The sequence below is a fragment of the Oryzias latipes genome, chromosome 16, assembly GCF_002234675.1.
Source record: "Oryzias latipes chromosome 16, ASM223467v1".
Taxonomy (NCBI): Eukaryota; Metazoa; Chordata; class Actinopteri; order Beloniformes; family Adrianichthyidae; genus Oryzias; species Oryzias latipes.
In genome coordinates this window covers 22,563,100-22,574,804 of record NC_019874.2, presented here as the reverse complement: position 1 = coordinate 22,574,804, position 11,705 = coordinate 22,563,100, and positions in this window count along the sequence as shown.

The following is an 11,705-nucleotide window of genomic DNA, read 5'->3' as shown; positions in this document are numbered from 1 at the left end:
AACACATTGCCCGTGCTCATCTGCTGCGCATCTGAAGAGCAACGCATCTTTGCCTTGCAGTTCCCTCACGCTTCGTTAATAATGAAACGAACGATTGTTGTATGTGTGGTAAGTGTATCATGAAGTATTTGTAAGGATAATGTAAGTTGTGACATATGGGTGATGTCATTGTATGGTGTCCTTCTGTCACACTCCAGGCATAAAGCATTAGTCACAGCTGCCCTCATGGCTAAATATGGGCTGTCTGTGGGTAAAAAATGGGCAAATCTGCACAGGGCCACACAAGGACCTCACACTTATTACCTGAACAGAACTTCAGAGAAGTGAGATGGCCATTCTCAGGATTTTGAGGGTTAAAAAGGGACAAATTTGAATGACACGCTCATATCTTACCTCACCCTTACTTAGCCTTCTGTGTTGTATAAATCTCCACCAAAACCTATGGCCTGCTGCATGCCTAGAAAAAAAGGTGCTTGAACGTTTTTGTTCTACAGGCTCAAAGAAAGGTCTAAGACCTTGTTATTTTGTGTGGGCCACCTGCATTTCTCATAGAAGTTTAATTTTTTGCCAGCAGACAACAAATTTCCACCTCAAAGGGAAGTTGTGCCATAACTCACTAACGTTTTTACATCGGAGCTTTAGCTTGAGTGTTTACATTCTTTTGACTACCATGAATGCAATTAATGTAATTCCAGTGGATTCTAAAGAGGAGAAAAGCAGCCTTGCGCTAATGTAGAAAAAAGTGTTTGCGTAATCAAAATGAATCAGCTCATTCTGTCACGGAGAAAGGTGGCTTCACGCCGATAGGAAAAGCCGCTTTTCTCCACATCAGAATCAGCTGATTCATACTGATTGCATGAACGTTCGAGGAGTCACGGTATGTCAAAGGGCGTGTGTTATTTAGGCTTTGCCAGTGACATCTTGGATGTTAAAGGGTTGAATATTGTTCGCAGATGTTTTTGTTGACAGCCATGCAACAAACTTTTGGCAAAAATTAATATATATTGATAATGATCTATTCTCATAGTGGCTCTGACATTAAGTTGTTTACTGTTTTTATCCTGCCTCACTTTGTCAAACTTTTTTTTATATTGGGGAACAAAAACAACAAAGGACAAGGAAATAGTTTAAAAGATATAGTGCTCACAGCACCAAATCTGTTGAGTGTATAGACAACTTTATTGTCAATAGTAAGTGTTTCCTTTTGTTTAACAGAGACCATGAGATAAAGTACGAGTTGAACACTGACAGTCTGTAAAGTTTTTCCACCACCTCCAGTAGATGTGGGCTGTGAGTCATTGTTTAGATAAGGAGAATAAAGTGAGACGCATGTTTGCATTGCTCTTCTATGTTCATAAAACCAGTGAAGTACAGCAGCTGACTCATGGAAGAACTCCAGAAAATCAGCTTGTTTCTGGCTCTGGCTCATGCTCTGCAAAATTCAACATCACACTTCGAAAGATTCGTCTTGCTACCCCCCCAGCCCTCTGCGGAGCTCAACACACACAGAATCACATGTTCCTCAACGCAAACACGGGCACATAGCTTCACATGCATCCACGCTGACTTACATGTGCACATGCACACAAACACAAAAAGCCTGCTGCGCCTGTAAAATCAGCATAGTTCTCTGAAATTCCTCTAACACTTCCCACCCTGTGTTGATACACACACATGAGTGCACACATGCACACTTGTGTGAACCCACACAATTAATGTGAAATAACATCCATCTTCCACCCTGCTGCCCCTCCCCAGTTCTCTATTACAAATAGCTGAGGATTGCATTCTCTCCCTCTGGCCTTGCCTGATGTTGTTTTTACATGTCTTGTTGTGTGCAATATTCTCCCTTATGTAAGACAAAATTACCCAATGTGAGTGTTATTCTCAGTGGGGTAGACGGCACTGGTGCATTCCAAACTCAATGAGAGATGGAAGGAGACCCAGAGAGAGGTGAGAGGGATATAATCTTTCCTTAATGATTATTTTTATGGCAGCCATGCTTCACTTGATGGGCCACAATGAGAAAAGGAGGTAACAGCAGAGAGAAATAGGCAAGCTGCAAAAGTCATGAGTCAGGTCCAAACTTACAAGCACCTGCTGCGCTGCCTCAATCCCTTCAAGTCGACAGTCTTAAACAGATTATATCTCTTCAGGTCTAACCTTCATCTCAGCATGAGAACTGAAGATTTCTCGATAAATGCTGACGATGAGGTAAGTAGGGTGGCGTGTGGGGTAAAATCTTGTTTACCCTATAAAGCCTCACAGGAGACTGGAATCTTCTCCTGAATGTTCTGATAAAGGAAAAGTAATGTGTGCTAAAGGGAATTTGATAGCAACAGTTTTCCCCAACTTTCTGATGCTTCCTGTATCACAAACAAATGATGCATTCAGTCTTTTTATACAGTTCTTTGAAGTAGCCTCATGGCGGATGGGTTTTGAACCTTCGGTCTCTGTTCCAAGCTGGCGTTACATCCAAGTCTGTTACTAAACAGGTCACAATCCACAAGGGCCCGGCCACATTCGTTCTGGCTGGGTCATGTTGCTGCATTCTTCAATACATGTGATCCAAAGTGATATGACCTCCAATCAAGTCATCCATTGTCCTTGCGCTCCTTCATAAGGACTTCTCACAGACGGAGCAGGAGGCTGAAATACTGACAGAGACAGATCCTCTATTGATAAAGGCACCAAAATAGAACACTTCTTTGTGCAACACTGAAGCTTCTTTGTGGACGATGGCAGGCATGAGGTACAGGACATTAATGGAGCCGGCCTCTTGACTGATGCTGGCTTGTTTGGTAGGGAAATAAAATGTCTGGAATAAGGTCATACCTTCGTTAGCCACTTTCTCCTTTGGGAGATTAATAAAGTTTATATCTATCTATCTATCTAGACAGGTATGGGACCTTCACCAGAGGACTGCTTTTCAATAGACCTAGTATTTTGGTCAAAAGACAAATACAACAAAAAAAGAGGAAATCATCATGCCTGTAGCTTGTACAGTTGTGTTAAGGTGCCAGTCAGTGTTTCTTCAAATGATCACTTGGAAAACACATTACCAGGACAGAAAAAATGCGGAAAATATTCCTCATGACATAAATATTGAGACATTAATTTAAATTAGACATTGTTCAAAGTTTTTCCATTAAAAATCTAGGTAACACTTTAAATTAAGATTATATACACTTATATTAAGAACCCCAAACAATAATAATACTTTCCCAATTTGTTAACAAAGGTCGTTAATAAATCTTATTAAGTTTATTAACATTGACCCATTTGTTAGGCATCTATAATGTCAATAAATGTTTCATTAGCATCTTAAAAACAACCTAATAATAATGCTTGTAAATGTGTTAACTAAGTAATTTAACCAACCTTATTAGACTTATTGTACTAATAAATGTTTTACTAACACCTTAAAAATTCTTTTATAATTCTTGTTAATGCATTAACAAAGCTTGTTAAGGAATTTTAATATAAAGTGTTACCAAAATCTCTGGGATTGTTTTAATCTTCTTATCTTTGAAAAGAGATAAATGAATTCTAATATATGTCTTCTCTTTCCATTCACTTCCCATGAAAATAATCCGTATTTTATTATTGATAACGATAACTGCTGAGAAATAATAAAAGTTTAAATACTTGAACTTTCCCTCATTCATTTTCTAAGGCCATTTATTCAATTTCAGTGAGACGGGGGTCTGCAGGAACCTGTCCCACTTGCCAAGTGAAGGTCGTGATAGAGTGGTTTTAAGCCCATTTGTCTTTCATTCATCTTCTAAACTCATTTAATCTTGTTCAGGGTCACTAGATTACAGGATGGAGCCTACCTAGTTGGGCAAAAGTGGGGGTACACACTGTATACCTTGCCAGTCCATGACATGGTCCCGTGAAAATCCCACACACATCACCAATTGATCTAAAAGACTTTTAGCACTAAAACTGGAGATTGTGTGAAACATTTAGAGAATATGTATCCTTATTGACCCACTCCAATGAAAATTGTGTTTTTGGTGTTTTTAACATATTTTTTGTGGAATTTTTCTGATGTTGGAGGTCATGTGTAAAGAAAATTAGGTTTGAAGATGATTTTTCAAGTATTTCTTTATTCAGATCGTTGTAAATCATAACATTCAAGAGAATTTTCTATTAACTCCTGCCGCTCTGCAGAAACTATGTCCTAGAAAACGACAAACGTTTTGGGGGATTTTGTCAAAAAACAGCCTAATCATAATTGAAAGACCACTGGGAACGCCTTTACAAGAAAACAAAAGATGGCTGAAGTGGGTCTTTAATGTGAAAAGACCACATCAAAGGTGACTCAACTAGATTTTGTCTGTGACTAAACACTGGTTTCCACCATGTCACCCACTGAAACAGTACAATAACCACAAATTACTTTAGTTTTGAAAGAACAAAAACTTACATCTGTGGCTAACTTTTGTGGTCAACATAAATAATTGTTCTATAATATTAGTATTCCAATACAATAAAAGTGGAGGTATTACACATTAATTGGGTTATTATTATAATTCCCAATCTGTCAGGCCAAATGTGCTTCATTTGCAAAACTAACATACGTGAGGAGAAGCAGAAATGTAGCTACTTAGAGGACAGGATGTTAATGACAACAGGAAAGCCTCCTGCCCACTGACAATAAGAGAATCACAAAGCAATGTTCCAGGAAAAAGAGTCACTAATGAAAACGTACAAAAGGGTTGGAAATGACGCTCAAATTACAAAAAAGAAAAAGGGAGGGGGGGGTCAAGCTGGTCTTTGATATGAAACTCCCAGACCAATAATTAGTCCCTCTCTGGCCTTGGGGAAGGTTGAAAGATTATGAAATACTTCCAAGCAGTTTAGACCTAAAAGCAATGTAAATAAGTTCTGATCTTCAAGTCTTTTGGAATAAAACCTGACAGAGCATTAATCAACACCTTACAATAAATGTCAATAGATTTGGCCTTTGATATGTATATACATTCTGCGTTCCGCCTAAACTGAGGAGCTGCAGTGAGGATACATTTTGAATTAACTTGGGTTCTTAAAGCTATTCTGGATAAACAGCCAGTTTATAGGTGTTGGAAAGTCAAATTAAACAACTTGTTTAAAGAATGGCTTGTCTTTGATAATAAAAACTCCACTGTTTAATCAGAAGTGACTCTTGTACATCTTACATATGCATTCTATTCGCAGCATGAACTGAAGTGGCATTTAGATTACCCTTGATGTCGAGTGTTAAGTCTGACGGCAAATCCTACCAAGGATGAGGATAAGATGTGGCCTGATGCTTTACAACCACGTGCATTAGCACTTCTGTACCACATGTCATTCTCCAGTCAGATGTTTAGCTGAGCTGAACAAACCGTCCTTTTATCACTAACTCAATTTTTTATTTTAACCTTTGCATGCGCTAAAGACAGCTCAGGCAGCATACAACACTTGGTTATGACAGCATCCTTTACATGAAGGAAAGACGTGACTCACGAAAGATACTTTGCAGACTATGAAGTTCAAAATAGATTTTGACCATGTAGCTTGGCAGCGTTTAGATAAATACCTCACTTATCAGCCAAGGCTGGACATTCTTTCTAAAATTGTCAAAGATCGTCATCCTTGCAGCACAGAATATTTGTTTTTCAGAAGTTCATTGATTTAATTTTTGATTTATCAATGCAGATTGAACCCCTTTCTAAAAATAAATTAAAAAGTGGAAACAATTAGATGAGAACTGGACTCAATGACCATTCCCCCTTCACATTTCATATAGGAAGTACCTGCTGGCTCCATTAAACCAAAATCCCATTGAGAAATTGAGCTATCACTCAGTCATTATATTTGTCAGAAAAAACATTCTTGCTTTACCTGTTTTTAACATGTTCTTTATAATCCTAATTATTTTTCATGGTTTCTTTTTTCTGTAGTGCAGTTACAAACTGGCCAATCAGATGCCTTAATAAAACAAAGTCAAGATTGGCAAGAGTAGTTGCTATAGAAACAATGACTCCTACCAATCACTGTTTGCTGACATCTTCTGGCGCCAATGCTGTAACATCCACATCCCGAAAAAATGGCGACCAAATAGACTTCATTTTGTTGGAGCTGGAACTAAGCCATTTTCTTTGGGTGATGTCACACTCAATCGATTCAGTTCTCATATTCAGTCAATGGTGGAAACAGGTGGAGTACACTAGGAAAGATTTTAATTCTTGACAATGATATTACCATTAAATTAAACTTGGTTAGCTTTATATTTGACCTCAGAAAACTGCATTAATGAACTTATGGTCTTTTGATTAAAGTTAAACAATCTTAAGCTGTACCGCAAACCCAGTAGATTTGTTCCAGCAACTATCAAGCTTGTTTGTCCCACCTAATTGCCCATTTTCAGAAAAATAAATTGTTTATGTCAAACCTGACCACAAAAACTAAAAAGCTAAGCTAGAATAACCAACAATACAAGGGCTCCCTTGAAAAAGAGGTTTGAAATCTCAATGGGACCCCGCTGGTTAAATGACGGTTAAAAACTAAATAAATAAAAATAAGAATATATATATATATATATAAATGAAGAACATGCCGAAAAAGTGGTCTTTGGAAAACAGTGTGTTTACATTACAACTTCTTTCATCAATATAGGATCAATTGTTTTCCTTTTTTAATTTCTAATAATTGGCTGATGCAAAATGTGGTCGGTTAACTGGCCAAGTAACTCAAGTAGCCGCCTGGGTAACAATCTCATTTAATGCTTTAATGCTTCTTGAAAGTTAGGTAAGTTGTAGGTCATAAATCCATATTTATCATATTTACTCTTGAAAAAGTATTTCCAACTTTAAAACAGGTAATGCTACTTTGAGAAACAGTCCTGCGAACCAAACGACGATGCACATTAGGGATCTCAAACACGACACAATTTTTTTTTTTTATATTTAAAGCACCCTTTACAATGAGTTTTCAGTCGTGTCTAACAATGAAACAACATAATCAGAAAATGTTAACTGATTTTCAAGCAAATGGTGCATCAAATCCTTTTTTCAAAAGGCCTTACATTCTGATCTTGTCGTGTCTTTCCTTTGTAAAAAAAAACTTAACTCAGCAAATACCAGTGCTGGTTAAAGGTCACTGTATCCTTTTTTTCCCCACACGTTATGTTTATATGTCTGAATAAATGACATCTCCTGAACATCATCTGTCTATTTAGCAGGCACAACATCTTAAAAATGGAACAAAGAGATTTGTAAAGATTAATTTGACTTTCTACTTCCTATTCTCCTTTCAGGCAGACAGATCTTTCCTGTGGGGACATCTGTGACAGGAGGGAGGAAAAAAACAAAACCCTCATGTCTGTGTTCACGGCTGTGGCTAAGTCTCAGCTTCTAGCTGTGCTCTGGCTTTGAGACAAAAAAGAGACAGAGGGAGAAAGAGAGATTAAGAGGGGGGGAATGATGAGTAAGACAAAGTGAAAAAAAAAGTGACTTTCACACATTTGTCTTTTTTTGCATTAAAATGTTGACTCCAGAGTTTTCAGACTGTGAAAGTGAAATAAAGAACAACTGGGTAATCTTTGACCGTTTCGTAACTCCGGGCATGAAGGTGTAAAAACAAAGTCCTTGCAGAGCCTGTTTTCATACAGCATCAAGCCCGTGTCACCAGAGCAATTCCTGTTCACATGCCAAGCGTGCAGTGGAGTGGAACATACAGGGGCAGTGCATGGAGCAGCTGAAAATATTTGCTTAAAGCTCATTCATTAACAAAACTCCAATAGAAAAATGAAACCTTTGTCAGGATGTAGGACTCTGGTTTTCCTTTTTAAAACGTGTTTTATGGAGTTTATTAGTTTGCAGTTAGTGTTATCTTGATGTGCTTTCTTTTCCTGCTTTGCTCTCTTATATGATCACTATTGCTGATCATCACAGCTGCTTCCTGTATGTTGATTGTCTCTCATGAGTATTTTAAGACTGTGGTTTCAGCTGTTGGATCTGCTTGCCACATCTTGTGTTCTGTGTTTCAGTTCATTTATGTGTCATTTTTGTTAAGATTTCTTTTTAATATGTATTCATAGTCATGAGTTAATATTTTCTTTTTATTTATTTAGGTACTTCATCCTTAAAGTTTTTACATTTCTTGAGTGAAAAATTAGCCTTTCATCACACTGAGGATAAACTTATAGTCATATATCTAAAAGTGTCACATAAAGATTACGTGTAGTGAGACATGTTGGCGGACAGATGGCTGCTTCGGCTCAAATGCTTTTTGAAGGATTTTCATGTTTCCTGATAAACCATGCATGAGAAAAGATGCAGTTTGTTAATTTCAGAACATGATTTAGGGGATTTAGCTGATCAAACTCCAAAGTAGCCCACTGCTGACACCCATGTTTCAACCGTTAGTGTGACTGCAGTAGTTTGCTGTGTTGAGACTATTGACTGTATAAGAGAACTGGACTGAGTGAATGTAACGTCACCTATAGAAAAGGACTTGCTTCTGGCTCAAACTAGCTAAAGTCAATTCAGTTGCCATATTTTCCAAAGGCGAACGTCGCCATGTTGGAGCCAAACGTCGTCAGTAAACAGTGACTGGTCCGAGTCGGTTTGAGTCTTCAGTTCTTTGGCAACCACTGTCTCCAATTAGGTGTGAGCGTGTTAAAAGACCACACCCCTCCCAGTGACAGCAGGCTCATGAGAACACTTACTTTTATTGAGACGTCTGATTGGCCGGTTTATAACGTGAATAACTTGCACTACTGAAAACATTATGAGGAAAACCTTTGGATTAGAAAGAACATGTTAAAAAGAAACTAGCAGAGCAAGACTTGTTATTCTGACAAATGAAATGACTGAGTAATAGCTGTTTATTTCACTATAGAAGTCTATGGGATTTTGGTTTCTTGGAACCAGCAGGTACTTCCTTTTTGGAACATGACGAGGGAGTTCTTTAATTTAGTCAATGATTAAGACTGAGACTTTGACGTAAAGCAAACTTAGTCAGACTGGTGTACAGAAAATAAATGTGATGTCCATTCTGGCATGACACCAGAAAATGAGTTTACCAGTGTATTAATGGAAAAGGGTCCTTGATTAATAGACTGAAATAGAAACTATCAAGAGCTTATGGAGATTTTTGTCTTTTTAAACAGCTAAAGTTGGCTCATGCAGACAATGGAACAGCAAACTATTTTTTTCTTTTTATTAGAGGAAACTGTTGCGTTAGGAGTGTGCTTCTGCCCTAAAACCTTCAGTTCCTGTTTCTGTTTCACAATATTTCCCTACCTCTCATCCTGCACTCACCGTTTTTTGGCCCACTTTACCCAATAAAGTTTCTCTGTACCTTTTATTCACTGGTCCTCTCCATTAAGTTAGACTTGCTTTAGGTTGAGGGGAGAGCTTTCAATGCTGACACCTCAAACTACGCCCCTTCACTGAAATGTTTTCTCAATAACTTGCGGCTTAGTGGAGGGCTGGGTAGATGCTACACTCCCACAGAGGTGCATGAGCCCACATAAACACGTGTATGCACGTTGCATAAACAGAGTATTAAACAGGTTTAGGACAACGACAACAAACTCAGTGTGGGTTTCCCCTGAGGCTTATGAGCTGGGTTTCTTAGAGATTATTGTTCCCCTCTGGCCTCATGTTTACAACTGAGCTTGACCTTGTTGTCACATGTGTGTCATTGCTATTTATATGCCTTTGTGTGTCAATGCAGTTGTGCCAAAACAGGGGGCCGTGTATTTCACTGTAACTCTGCTCTCATCTGACAAAACAATTCTCCCAATAAAAGATACAAAACCTTGATATGACATTGTGGCTGAGTAACTGTAACGTTCCCCAGAGACAAATGCAGACTCACTGGATTATGTTTTGTTTTTGTGACAATTCTGAGTATGAGTATGAGTTCTGAAGCTCATGCAAAGTTGTGGCCTTATCTTTAATCAGAGACAGTTAACGGGGTGTGTAGATCTTCAGTTAGATGCATCTCTAACAAGAAGGAGCATGACGCAATGGCTACATTTTCCTTTTAAGCTAAGAAATGTTTAAAAATAATCGCTATTTTGTATTAGAATTATTATTATTATTATGTACATTTTTTTAGGAAAGATCTAAAAAACAATCATAACTTGATTATTTATTTTTTGAGATGTATCGCTCTTCTTAGGTTCCTGTGAATATTTCAACACTTTTTATTGGTTGGACCAAAAAAAGGAACTTTAATGTTTAATCAATAAAGAAATGTTAGTAATAGATGTATCAGTTCCGATTTGTATTCACAGGTCTTTGTGGTTTGAACGTAAAGTCCTTTGTATCCCCAGAAGGTCGAAATTTCTAACTGTTATTGGTCTGCTGCAGTGCAGCATCTACCATCATTATCCATTCTTCCCACATTCCTAACCCCTTTCCCGCCACAGCCACTGTTTATCCAACCCACCAAGCACATGAGCGGAAATAATGATACTAATTGCTCAAGAGCTCCTTTCTCCTCTGAGTGTCTGGTTGTGTATTGTACTGTGGCTTGACAGCCATCTGCGATCTCTTCTTAAATTGATCCGCACACTTCAAAAGTACACGAGGACAAGGCAATGCACACTCCTATTCATAAATGATTTATACAGGATGGGGGGATGTTTGAGCCAAGATGTAGACCTTTTAGCCCCATGGAGATCTGGGAGAGTAAAGCAGCCATCTGATATATGACTCTGGTGCTATCTCGCTTCCCAGGGTGGAGTCAAAGAAAACACAACCAGCCCAAACTTATGTTTGACTATAGCAGAATGTTTCAGGCTCATTCAAGGTTAGGGTTCATTTATGCACCGCTAATAAAGCTACCTGGCTGCTCTATTTTAAATCTGTTCATGTCATCAGCATAAATTCATGAGAATACAATGCATTTCTGGATGCTTTATACATTTCCGGGACAAAAAAACTCCTCACTTTTAGCTGTAACAATCTTTCTTTTATTTTAGTCAGTGCAGTAAAAGAATAACTATTCTAAAACTTAGAAAAAGAAATGACTTTTTATAAAAAGATCCCCATTATAAATATATATTTTTTCAAATGTACATCAAAGAGATGTTATAAGTTGAAATGATGATCCTGTGATTAAAGGTTTTTTACTGTACTTCTTGCCTGCTGTTTGAGCAGCTTTGAAAGAAAGTCCACATATTATTTAACAAAAACAACCTGTACCTGGGATTTCATTTTCTCTGAAAAAAGCCTTTTCTTTAGTTGTTAATAAACGGTACAAACAAGAGCCTCTGCAAACAATCATTAACAAAATTGATATGTCACGGCTGACTTTGGCCCCCTTTTTTAGACTGCATCACATTGCAAAACATGGCATGCAGGCTGTCTTATTCTCTGCATCCGGGGAAAAAAAATGCTGTGTGCTCAACAAATGCACTGCCATCCCCAGATGGGTTTTGTGAGCATTTAAAAAGATGGAGTCACCTTTGAATTGCACTGGATGATGTGTTAAGATTGCAGAGAAATGAAAGAGGCACAGCACCTCTTCATGCAGGAGGTTAATGTGTGTCTGTGCTCACTTGTCAGATGTAATTGAAGGGAACAGTTTATGAAAATGAGGTGGCAGGGATGAAGCCTTTAATTAGACCAAGATCATGGACAGAAATGAATAGAAAGCATTACTTTCTGGGCCCACAGGAAAAAGGGGAGCAGCACAAAAGTGAATTCAAGATAAACTAC